Consider the following 14,499-nt stretch of genomic DNA (forward strand, 5'->3'; position numbering starts at 1 on the left):
CATAATAGTCATAAGTGTATGGGTTATGTATACTCATATATGTACATGAATATTAAATAAAATACAGTACAAGGTTAAAGAAAATAATAAAAGTACATATTTTATTTTATTACTTTAATTCGAGTATAAAGATATCCAGTGCTATTGGACAATGAGAAGACGCCTACAAATAGTTGTGCGGGTAAATGGCGGTTACATTTGATTATTTGAGACCATTAATTATTACCAATTTTACCAACATTCAGTTTCTGAATTTTGAAGTAATAAATTGTCTTCAAAAACAAAATTTTTCGCATCATTGTATATTGACCTCCATAAGATTTTAATTGAGCCTCAAAAAACACAATAAAAAGTCCTGCTCATCTTTAAAGTCTACTCTTTCCAGCAGTGTATTCATTATAAATTAATGTTATGTATTTCCGAAAATAGAGTATTTCTAATTTTGTGCCGTTTTCTTTTTTTGGCCCACTGTGTATATATTTTTATTGTAGCCTAATGAATGCCTATATAATATAAGTTTTCCGGAGCTAAATATTCTGTAAATTATGTTGAACATGTTTATTATTTAAAAATAATTATAAAGAAAACATTAGGGTCTACTTGTGCTAAAAGCAACCCTGGGCCATAAGCTTGAAACGGTGGAACCAGGTGTACTAGTATGGCCGTCAAATTACCCATAGTTCATCTCTTTTTCCGGTGTGTTTATCAGCTGTTTTATTCATATTATTACGATTACAAATTGTCTCGTGTTGTTAATATTTCAAAGTGTAGTCAAGTTCAGCAAATGTTATTTTCTTTTTATAAATAAGCTAATATTCTGTTCGGCTTAACTGTAAAAATATGTCCGTTGATATCTCCCCCTATGTTTTAACATGTGAAAGAGTGCCAATATCCTTCTTGGTAAAAGAAAGAATGTGGAAATGAAATGTTCAGTCCATGTCACAACCGTAACACTTTTAATAAATATACAGTGAAATATACATTCATATAATAATCTGTTAATACTCCAGTTACCTCCACATCCATTCTAAACTGTTTACGTGTTACCGAAACCGATAGTAACAAATGAATATTTGGCGATTGGCTGTATTTCGCGGAGAATTATGGGGCATAGAAGATGTAGTTTGACGTCATATCCATCGCACCGATTTCAAGCATATTTGCTTGGAGTGCTCCCTCCTTTCTTTTTATCCTCTCAGCCTAAAAGAGTACACTGCACCACTGTACGAAGGATTTATACCTAGAATGACTATATGATGATTTTTATTAAGATCTTATAAAATGGTTGCTCCACCTTCATTAAATTTATTAGGTTAAATTAGATTATTAAATGGTTTGGTTGGTTTCCACACAATCACAGTAACAACACTAACAACGAGCTCTTTCCAGTGTTTATGGCTTCCGTATTTACAGTCGTATTGTACCCATGCCTGGCCTATAGAGTTGTAATTTACTTTTAAGAACTTGTAAAAAACATTTCGACGTCGGAATATGTATGATAAGAACTTTCTTGTGTTAAATTTTAACGTACCTTGTTAACATGTTTCGACCTATTTTGGGTCATCTTCAGAACTGGTCGTTGTTGGTCTTGGCGCCTCTTGTTTCCTGTGAGGGTGCGTTCGTATTGTAGAGTCAAAGAGTATATGTGTTTTGAAATTGAGTTGTGTGTTGAGAATATCATTGGGGTGTGTTTTCGTGTGTCTGTATATTTCATATTGTTCTAGTGTGTTGAGTTTCTGGCTTTTTGGTTGGATGTGTTGTATTTCCATGTCTGTGTTGATGTCTCTGTAGGTATGGTTGGCATTTGTGATGTGTTCTGCATATGTGGAGGTGTTTTGTAATTTTGTTATGGCTGTGATGTGTTCTTTGTAAGGTGTTTGAAATGATCTGCCCGTCTGTCCTATGTAGAAGTTGTTGCAGGTGTTACATTTGAGTTTGTATACGCCTGTGTGGTTGTATTTGTTTGTTTGTGTTGTTTGTGTGTTGAGATGTTTTTGTAGAGTGTTATTTGTTCTGTATGTTGTAGTTTAATTTCTTGAATGAGGTTGCAATTTTATGTGTGTTTTTGATTTCGTATGTTAGTGTGATGTATTTTTTTGTGTTCTTGTGTTTGTGTTGTATTCTTCTGTTTTTTGTGGTTTTGTTTTGTCTTACGTATTATGTTGTCTATTATGTTGGGGTTGTATCCGTTTTCTTGTGCTATGTATTTGATTGTGTTTAGTTCTTCGTTGTAATCCTGTTGGTTCATTGGTATGTTGAGTAGTCTGTGTACCATTGTTCGGAATGCAGCTTGTTTGTGTTGTGTGGGGTGGTTGGATGTGTTGTGTATGTGTGTTGTTGTTGTGGGTTTTCTGTATACTTTGAATGTGTGTTTGTTGTCTACTTTTGTTATTGTGATGTCTAGAAAATTTATGGATTTGTTGTTTTTAATTTCTAATGTGTAGTGTAGCTTTGGGTGTATTTTGTTTATGTTTTGATATAGGTTTTGGATCTGTCTTTTGTTTCCTTTGTATAGTATTAATATGTCATCTACGTATCTGTGCCATTATATCAGGGATGTCGAACAGCGCTCTCCAACTGTGAAACGATTAAAACTGTTTCCTACCGTAGCTGAGCTGAAACGACAGTCAGTCAGCTGGCTGTAGCAGTGTTCTGTACGCAGTGTGTTTATCAACTCTGGCGGCTGGTATGGATGTGGAACGACGATTCAATAGTGAGTGGACAGATAAATATTTATTTATCTTAAAGGACGGAAATGCACATTGCTTAATATGTAGAAAAGAACTTGGATACATTAGCCATCATAACATTACAAGGCATTTTAATTCTACACGTAATGCTGAAGCTTAGGGAACGGAAAAGTATCCGGTTTCACTCGTGAAAAGGCTGTAGAAGAATTAAAATGAAGATTGAATTCAGAAAACCTTCCATCATCATCATCATCATCATCATCGGGTGTTAGTAGAATAAGCTTGGTTCTTGCTAGCTACAAAATTTTTGAAATTATTGCAACGCCTTCAAAGCTATTTACTCACGGAGAATTTGTGAAAGGCTGTCTCATAGCTGTTGCAAAAGGAGTATGTCCGGAATACGTTAATGATTTTAAATCTATATGTTTGTCTCGTAATATTGTTGCAGAGCACATATCATAAATGGGAGATAACTTGGAGGAACAACTGATAGGAAGAATGAAAACTTTCACTTATTACTCACTATAGCTCTTGATGAAAGTATCGACCGGAAAGATACGGCGCAGCTAGCTACAATATATTCATAAGGAGTGTCGATTCAGATTTCAATGTTCATGGAGATCTTGTAGATGTCATTTCACTAAAGGAACTCGAGGAACAGATATTTTTGAATCTGTAACAAAAACTATGAACAAATTTCAAGTCACGCTAAAAGTAATTAATTTTATACATCGAAACAGTTTACGTTTCTGAACTTGAAGTTGCACTGCTACAACACATACATACAAAGTTGATATTTTAAACACGATATCGACAACATTATTATTATGATTTATTTCCGTCACTAACGAACAACATTCATGGAATGACCCAGTAGATAAAACATTATTATTGTTATTATTATTATTATTATTATTATTATTATTATTATCATCATCATCATAATTCATCCTCATGTAGACTACATTCTTTGTTTATCAGATTTCATCAAGTGCAAATCTAAACTGACTTCCTAATCAATTGGTAAGATGTATAAAAGTTATCAAAGTACCAGCCGCCGCAGTTTCTCTTTTGTTTACCATCATTCGGCCGGTCTGCCTGCTACCTGTGTTCAACCGTTGCACGGTAAGGGAGGAGCGAAGGCTCTGCAGTTCACAGCTCGAGAGCGCTGTTCGACATCCCTGCAATAACTTATATGATGTTGTCTGCGTGTTTGTTGTTGTCTGTGTTTAGTATGTATGTCTGTTCTATGTGGTGTAAGAATATTTCAGCATGTATGTATGTATGTATGTATGTATGTATGTATGTATGTATGTACAGAGGTGTGAAAATTATTAGAATAATCTTAATTTTAAAGGTTTTTTAATAGTTCCTTCACAAATATTCATTGAATTGATGAATATTGGTATATAATATTAATATACTATATAGGATATATATACTACTAACAATGCCGGAAAGCATTGTTGTACATTTGTATTTTTCTTATTTTACAATTGTTATGGGAATTCAGAAATTATAATATTATGTTGGCGGAATTGGAAACATCAAAAATTAATTAAGAAATGCTTTAAACAAATTGTTCTTTGCGTTTACATTGTTGTGAAGGTTCAAATGAACGTATACATCTGTTTTGTGCATATAATTTTTTATGTTTCCAATTCCGCCAACATAATATAATTTCTGAATTCCCATAACAATTGTAAAGTAAGAAAAATACCAATGTACAACATTGCTTTCCGGCATTGTTAGTAGTAAATATATCCTACATCAGTATAGTATTATATACCGATATTCATCAATTCGATTAATATTTGTGAAGGAACTATTAAAAAACCTTTAAAATTAAGATTATTCTAATAATTTTCACACCTCTGTATATATGTATTTATTCACACTGCAATGGGTATATACCCGGTGGCAGTGGTAACTAATTACACTCAATAATGACAATAATAAACTTATTAATTAAAAATACACTTAATAATAATACCAATAATTAATACAAATAATTAATAATAATAATAATAATAATAATAATAATAATAATAATAATAATAATAATAATAATAATAATAATAATAATAATAATAGGGAATATCCTAAATTAAATGAAGCACGATCACTTAAAATAACATTTAAAATAAATCTAAGTTCGAACTAAAACCCACGAGTATGATATGTTCATATCTGCACAAGTACCTTTCCACATTACACTCATTTCGCTGTCAACTCACTCACTGCACTGGAACTACGACACATTTCACTGATTCTATCCTGATTTCACTAACACTTCAAAAACATTTCACTGTTCAAATACTTTGCACTGCCATTATAAACTATAAAGCTTCCCTGACAGGAACACGTTTCACTGACACAACACACTTCACTGACACAACATAATTATTCACTGATACAACTCTTCAATAACAAAATATCATTTACATCCTTTACATACTGTGTATAATTATCGTCTATTAGTAAAGTCCTTAAGCCTATTTTTAAATACGTTTTTGGTTGTTGGTAAAGCCTTTAGTAAGTCTGCAGGTAGATAGTACGATTGAGAAAAGAAAACTTTCCAGTGTCCTTCCTCTGTCTTCTTTCCCTCAATTTATAAGCGTGGTCGTTCCTTGAAGAGTAATTTGGCGGTTGCAACCTATGCTGGAAATGGGTGATTGCATGGGTAGGCCTTCGGTTTGTGTGTAATATTTGTTATTATTTTTTGTTATCATACATATTCCGAAGCGATACACTGTTAAAAGTTGTGTAATCAAGATGTGTAACATTTCGACGTTGATTTTATAGAATCTCGAGGTATTTCACCTTCTTCATATGATGATAAAGTATAAAATCGCTAGTTTTTTATGTCCTCATGACATCGTGCAGAATTTGTAATCACTCGCCGTCGTAACCTGTATCAGAATCTGGTGCTGGGCGCATAATTTTATAATCCACTCTTCCCGCGCGGGTCAGAGGTCATAACGATAATGGATGTTGGCTTTGCATGGCGCTCCACACGGCGCAGCTTTCATTCGTATGTGAAAACATGAATCAGGATTGAATCCGGGGATTTTCTGGGTTCAAGTCAGATTTGAGCTGCTTGGTGCTCTATCCAGTCGATGTGGCGATGGTTTATTTTGTTATGTAAATTTCCTAACTAAAACAAAAACTAGCAGCAAATTGGTATTAGAGTATCTGGGATGAATTCCCGGATAATTACTTTATGATCGGTGACAAATTTCGTGTTTCACTATGTATGTATTTTTTCTCTTTTCGTTTTATCTGTATGTGCATTGGCGTCAGTAATTTTACATAGGCCGAGGCCGCGGCTGTGCCGAACGTGTATGTTTAATCTTGATCTCGTATGACGCAGTCGATAACCGTTAACTCTTTGTTCAGGACTGTATGACATTTGCAGTATGAATGTATATATTTTTCAACACGTAAATCTTGCCCGATGTCATGTTATGCTATATTTGTTGTTCCTCATTCTCCAGTCTGTCATTATTCGCTTTTTCATCTTACTCTTTTTCTGAGTTCCCTCTTCTGCATCTTTGTACAGACACTAACTCATAAGCAGGGAAAGGGATTTGGAGTATTATGACGAATGGTGAAACGTAGTATAGATATTTGTAGCTCAGTGACTGTCAGTGACTGACTGACAGTTGTCTTCTGTATGGAACTCGCCTCTGAATATGTATGTTTTTCCGTCAGGAGCGTGTTAAATTAAAACCTTTATTTACAATATCATGAAATATGATAATATGTATACAACGTATACTACAATATTTATAATATATGCAATATAGACTACTACAATATTTACAATATAGCCTAATACAGTATTATTAAATGCTGAACAAAATGTAGAACCAAACGAAATAGCATTTTCAATTAATGTTATGTTTTGTTGATGAAACAATTATTCCTGCTGTGCTTTGTTATAATAAATTGTAAATATCATTTTCAAATTTTCAAAATACAACTTTGCTCTGTTGCAAGGAAGGAAATTTTTTAATATGGAAAACTCCACTGTAAATCTGCAGAGACAATTGGAGAGTACTTGAAACAAGATACGTCAATTAAATTCACATGTTGAGTGACGTCATTGGGACACGTCTTTGTTAGTACATCTGAAATCCGACTAAGAATACTATACCCATCATTTTTAATCAAAACTCTGTTCATTTTTTCACCAACACGTTTTCCTACTTCACCTTCTACTGCACTCGGTTTATTTACAATAGTCCTCATAATACTTATTTGCTCAACTAGTTCTAATCCTGACTCATCTAATCGAATAATGGCATCCGGTAAATATAAAAAATTTGACTTATTATCCATGACTTCTATTTCTATTGTTCTATCATTTAGCAGTTCCTGGCGTATTTGAATCGCAGCCGCGTCATCGGGATCGAAAGACTGGACCACTTTCTTCACAGATTGGAGGTGATGTGCGTAATAATTGCAAGCTTCTAACCACGACCCCCATCTCTTAAGAACTGAACATGGGGGAAGCGACAATTTAGGAATTGTTTCCTGAATTTTGATACTCGATCTGGAGCTTTTACAAATATAATGTTTCAATTTTGTATTGTTAGTTGGTTTCACTTTCGGCATTGTACCCGCACTTCACTACTCTGAACTGCAAACCTGCATGTTGAAGTTCTTATGCGACAACTGTCCCGTTCACCCGTTGTTGACGTGCAGAGATCTGCGAGTATGTCATGGAGGGGAGGACTTGGTATAAAGGATTGTAAACAAATGGCTGTGTAGATGCCAATACTAACTTTTACTGCTCCAAATTCCGTTCCCTACTCACAAGTAATGTGAGGTTTGGAGCAAAATTTGAGTTCTAGCGTGTTGTGACGAGAAATTAATCTGATCTTCAAAGTAAAGGTCATAGTCTAGTGGCCGGTTTTTCCAAGTATTGTTAGAAAATTTAACGACTGTTAAACTCTAAACAGTTTGTTAATTAATAAAATTGTATGTTTTCAACACCAGTTTGGTTTAACAGACTGTTAACAGTTTGTTAATTTTAAATCTAGGATTTCGGGCAGTTAACTCGTTTAACAGTTAGTTAAATATGGCCGATGTCTCCACAGCTGTTCGAACAGAAGTTGCGAAATTAATATTTTGTGCTCTCTGTAGGGAATGTTTAGCATATGACTGGTAATGTAACATTTACAAAATACTTTGGACTGTTTAAATACATCAGTGTTATTTTATTTCTTTCGTATTTCGTATCCATAATAGCAATGAGGAAATATAACCTTACTTTGTAATTATTATTCAGCACGTCACCTACAACTTTCATTTGTCAACTGTTTGTTTATGGAGCGTGGCCTACTATAATAGGTTGTCATTTTATGCAAGTTTCATGACTCACTCTATAATATAGAATTTAAAGATTAATTTTAGCCAATCAAAAATTGCCTTACATGTGTAGAATCATTACCAACTGCTGTTGAGTAGGCTAGTTAAAATATGCTAACAGACGTTATAATTAAGTGTTGGTTATCTTAAACAAAATTATGTTGAACAAATGGAAAATACATTAACAAAGCGTTAAAAATAAACAGACTGTTAATTTAACATTCGTTGAGCAAAATTAAACATTACTTGGACAAACTGGCCATAGGTCTATTTAGAACTACATGGGAGGCAGTCCTTCATCAAATTAACAGTTGTCAACTTTTGATGAGGTAATTATGCATAACAGCCAAAGAAGCGATTTTAAATTTTATTCTTTCCGAGAACCCTACATTTTTACCCCCCCCTTTTTTAAAATTAAACACAAAAGTAGGAAAACAACGTAAACCGCAAAAACTTAATAATGTAATTTTTTTATCTAAAACCTTAATTTTCACTCATTTTTCAAGAGGACAAATATAAGTAGCAATAACCTAAACTAACCTAACCTAACCAAAATAGCCACACAAAGACTGAATCAATTTCACAAATTCGTCTAACAATGTCAACATAATGAACCTTACCTTAATAATTCGGAGGATATAAGGCTGCAGTTGCTCTAAAGAATGCACACATTCTCTCTTCCAGTGGATATTTACACTTAAACATATATTCTCCCAAATATCCAATGACGCAACCATTCGAAAAACGTCCACAACATTAAGTTTACTAAGTGCCAGAAAGGTACCAGAACGACCAACTTTCTTCCGTTTCGCATACTTCCGGTATAATCTCCCACAACGGAAGTTCTGATCCGTATTATTTGCTCTCACCTCATGGCAACACACTTCGCAAATCATGCAATCCTTAATAATACCATGATTCACGAAATAGTCTACAATATCCTCCTCTCTCAACTCTATACAGACAAAAAACGAAATTCTACATCCATTACAACTCATAGCGATAGACCACCTACAAGAGGAGAATAATACACGCATCAAATACGACAAACTACAATCATACAGCCAACGACTTAGAGAAATTCTAGCTCGTAACATACAGCTTTCACTTAACCACAACCATCCAATCATAAGGGAAAAATCATCAGTCATTAACAACACAAAACGCTTTATGACTTAACCACAGCCATCCAATCATACCGGAAGACACATCACCCCAGTGCTGGTGGTCGGAGTGACTACTACCGCGGAGGAATCGGAGATTACGATTAAAGCTCTCCACCGGTGATCTCCGATACTGCCGTAGGTGGAACAGGGGACATACGGATGCGGGGGTTCGGAGAGAAGTGACAGCTCAAGGACGACCGGCGCGTACGGACTGACGGTAGTTGTGAGGGGAATAAAATGGCACGAAATCGGATATCCGTCGCATGGAAATTCTTTAATTTAGTTGAAGGTAATAATAAAGTCGCATACTGTTAACTTTGTGGGCGAATTTACTCTAAGGGTGGTGGAACTTCGAAATTGTTAGACCATTTGAAGCGATCGCACAATCGCGAACTTGATGAAAACAATTACACAAAACATTTGATACGATTTCTTTTTAAATTGTTTTAGTGCTATTGTTCCCAAACGCTCACAGTCTATGAAACAATCTTGAAATTTCTCTAAAACGTAACTTTCGAGACAATAAAAAAAAAAAATGGAATATTTACAAGACGACTTGAGTTATATTTTATTGTTTAGACAACTTGAGTTATGTTTTACTGTTTGGATTAAAATATTTCTGAATGAAAGTAAAGAAACCTCTGGTAATAATAGCCTATAATTACAATTATCCTTAAGTTGATATCCACTTATATTTTCATTACAGAGCAGGAGTGGCGCGTTTTGGAAAAGGCAGTTCAAATACCGACACCCTTTAACACAATAAGCACAATCCTGTCCGGTGAAGAATCTGAATAAATTATGTTGGACAGTAAACTTTATCCCATTGATAGCCCACGTTTCTTTTGTTTCATTCTGAAGCGCCCTTAATATATTTTACGTTAACTAAACCGATTAGAATAATAATTGACAAACCCTGTTTGCGATTAAACGAGAGTTTCTAGGAGAATTAAAGTATACATGTTTACATTAGCTGCTGAAAAGCTTTACTTCTGCATTAGTTTTGTAGTTAGATTGAATGTTATTAATTTGATCAATGACATAAAACTAATACGGCTTTCCACATATACTATGAATTTCAAAACTAGAAAAAAAATCTGTCAGCTAACGTAGCACTTTAAGTAACACAAAAAAGAGCCGAAGAAAGAGAGAGAGATTAACATAAAAGAGAGATTAAACAACAACAAATTAGAACTTATTTTAAAAGATACGCGGACGTCAGCGGACTCGAATCACTACCTGATCCGATTAAAGGAATGCTCAGCGGAAAGTGTATGTCTGCGACACAGCACATATACAACCTGCACGGCATCAATCGGAGGTAACCGGAGGACTCCGAATGAAAGCGCGCAAACAACCGCTCCGGAGAAAACCTAATCATAAGCAGCACTACATCACCCAACAAGAACACACAACACTTCAGCCAATCAAATCACAATATATTATCAGTCTTACTAATAAACTGTGTATTGTTTTTATACGAGACTTAGGCAGAGTTGAGACAGAAAACGTTACTAATAAACCGTGAATAAGCTATGGACGTATAAACAGGCTGTAACTATACAATGGGAATTGCTTTGCAGTAGTTATATACACGAAACCCCTGTAACAGTCTTACTAATAAACCGTGTATAGTTTTTATACGAGACTTATGCAGAGTTGAGACAGAAAACGTTACTAATAAACCGTGAATAAGCTATGGACGTATAAACAGGCTGTAACTATACAATGGGAATTGCTTTGCAGTAGTTATATACACGAAACCCCTGTAACAGTCTTACTAATAAACCGTGTATAGTTTTTATACGAGACTTATGCAGAGTTGAGACAGAAAACGTTACTAATAAACCGTGAATAAGCTATGGACGTATAAACAGGCTGTAACTATACAATGGGAATTGCTTTGCAGTAGTTATATACACGAAACCCCTGTAACAGTCTTACTAATAAACCGTGTATAGTTTTTATACGAGACGTATGCAGAGTTGAGACAGAAAACGTTACTAATAAACCGTGAATAAGCTATGGACGTATAAACAGGCTGTAACTATACAATGGGAATTGCTTTGCAGTAGTTATATACACGAAACCCCTGTAACAGTCTTACTAATAAACCGTGTATTGTTTTTTATACGAGACTTATGCAGAGTTGAGACAGAAAACGTTACTAATAAACCGTGAATAAGCTATGGACGTATAAACAGGCTGTAACTATACAATGGGAATTGCTTTGCAGTAGTTATATACACAAAACCCCTGTAACAGTCTTACTAATAAACCGTGTATAGTTTTTATACGAGACGTATGCAGAGTTGATACAGAAAACGTTACTAATAAACCGTGAATAAGCTATGGACGTATAAACAGGCTGTAACTATACAATGGGAATTGCTTTGCAGTAGTTATATACACGAAACCCCTGTAACAGTCTTACTAATAAACCGTGTATAGTTTTTATACGAGACTTATGCAGAGTTGAGACAGAAAACGTTACTAATAAACCGTGAATAAGCTATGGACGTATAAACAGGCTGTAACTATACAATGGGAATTGCTTTGCAGTAGTTATATACACGAAACCCCTTGTTTAAGCGTTTTATATAGCGAAAAAATGGCCGCCCCTGTAACAGCTGTTCGTATCGACCGTCATTTTATGATGGTTACCTTGTAACCACAGAAGAACAAACCAAAGATCATAGAATTATTAGAATAATATTGCTGTAGCATGTACTCTTTGACCAAAATGTAGTGTGGTAATCGATTAGAGCCAGTTGTACTATCGATATTTAACACGTCACACTAGAGCGCTCTACCGGATGCAGTAGAGAACCTCAGATATTCTATTACCTTTCGTAACGAAGTAATGACGAAACTATGATGTAGCTGTGTAACAGTTGCACTGTTATACACGACGTATGTAGTGATTATTAGTAAGGAATTTACACACGACTTATAAACGAGCTACTCATTGTATAAGTGTAAGACAGTTAAACGTCTGTATATAGAGTTTTTATTAGTAAGACCGTAAAAGTTATGCACTCAACAGCATAGTCTTCTAAACACGAGGGAAAAAAAAACCATGTTCAATTCTTCTTCATATTAAAAAAAAAAACTCTACTCTACCTGAACCGTAACTGACCTACGCATAATATACACGTATTAATAAACGAAATTCAATACTAAACACTACCAAACCATCTAAAATAACAAAATCGCTTCTGTAGTTGTTCTGCATAATTACCTTTGATGAGATCAAGTAATCACTACATTGCCAACACAAGAGATTTAGAGAGTGAACTAAAAACTAACCTCGGAAAGTTACCTCTGGAAAACAATTTGATTTCCCCAGACGCCATTAAGAACAAGAGGTCTAATTGACTCAAGGAAACTGAGAAAAATTTTGTGCTTTGAAGAATTTAGCAAATGGTGTCAACTATCACAAAAAAGTAAAGGGGTCAGCTTATATCAAGACTTCACTCCCGCAAACAGCTGGTTCAGAAATCATACAGGCCTTTCTAGCTCCGAGTGAAGAGATGTGCTAAAGATGACCGGTAATGTTGCTCCTGTACGCGCTGTTTCAGGCAGAACTCAAGACAGTAACCACTATAGGCGATGCCACAGTGAGGTTGAAACTTTAGCTCATGTCTTGGGTTCATGCCCATTTGGCGAAACTGTTCGTAACAGCAGGCATCACAAGATCAGGTCTGTAATCGCAACATGTCTTAAGTCCAATGGCTACAATACCTATGAACAAGTCCTTGAAATAGCGGAAACCGGAAGTCTTCGGCGTATTGATATTATAACATTTAAATCTAGAGAGACAAAATATTAGGTCTATATTCTGGATTGATCGTACTATAAAGAAATTTGCCTTACAAAAAATAAAAAAATAATGCTTAATAAATGGTAAAAATTAAATATTACAGTACTTTCCCGGTCTACGAGGACTGTGAAATTTGCCTGTGGAATAAACTTTCAAGTGAAATCATTAGCTACTGGAATATAATCATTTAAATTTTTTGCCTTTTTTTTTGGACCACTGTGTATATTTAATCACTGGGCAGTAAGAATAAAGCTTAAGTACTTTCTCAAGGTATATACTTTTGAGTATGAGCACTTCCTGTGATTATATACTTGTAACCACTAGAACATACTCATATTCGTAAGAATAAAGACATTCTACCTCACGCGAATATATACTCATCTCTACAGCCTTCTTGATCATTTAAAAGTTAGTATGTACTCGTGTTACCTATCCTCTTTGACCACATTGCACCGTGATGCTCAGTTTTTTTTTATAGATTTTCACATGCTATCCGCATGCTGTAGTGTTTTGCTTTTTATAAATAAATAAATAAATAAATAAATAAATAAATAAATAAATGAATGAATAAATGAATAAATAAATAAATAAGTAAATAAGTAAATAAATAAATAAATGAATCAGTGAGTGAGTGAATAAATAAATTAATTAATTAAACAAATAAGTAAATAAATAAACAAATAAATAAATAAACATGAAAGAGAGAGCGAATCAGATAAGTGACGTTAATAAACAGGAAACAAGAAAATAGTACTGGGAAATCGTCATTACGGGATGTTGGATAGAGATCACAATCTATTTATACAATTCCAGTTATGCTAATTCTATTTTTTATGATAGAGAGTTATATATATAATTTAAAGTTACAATATATATATATTGATGTACCGAAGTACATATGATATTTCCATGCAGATATTCTGCGTCATCACATGATGAAAGAGTGATGGAGCGGAGAAAAATTCTCTCCGGCGCCGGGATTTGAACCCGGGTTTTCAGCTTTACGTGCTGATGCTTTATCCACTAAGCCACGCCGGATACAATCCCGACGCCGTTTAGAATCGTCTCAGATTAAGCTCCATCTCTTGGGTTCCCTCTGGTGGCCGCCCTCTGCACTGCGTCATAGATGTCTATGAACGCAGGACCGAAGTCCATACATGTGTTGAGGTGCACTCAGATGAGTGACTGTTTGGCCGGGATCCGACGGTATGGGCGCCGTCTTAAATCACAAAGTGATTCATTACGCATATCATATATATATTGATGTACCGAAGTACATATGATATTTCCATGCAGATATTCTGCGTCATCACATGATGAAAGAGTGATGGAGCGGAGAAAAATTCTCTCCGGCGCCGGGATTTGAACCCGGGTTTTCAGCTTTACGTGCTGATGCTTTATCCACTAAGCCACGCCGGATACAATCCCGACGCCGTTTAGAATC

Source organism: Periplaneta americana, chromosome 4, assembly GCF_040183065.1.
Source record: "Periplaneta americana isolate PAMFEO1 chromosome 4, P.americana_PAMFEO1_priV1, whole genome shotgun sequence".
Taxonomy (NCBI): domain Eukaryota; kingdom Metazoa; phylum Arthropoda; class Insecta; order Blattodea; family Blattidae; genus Periplaneta; species Periplaneta americana.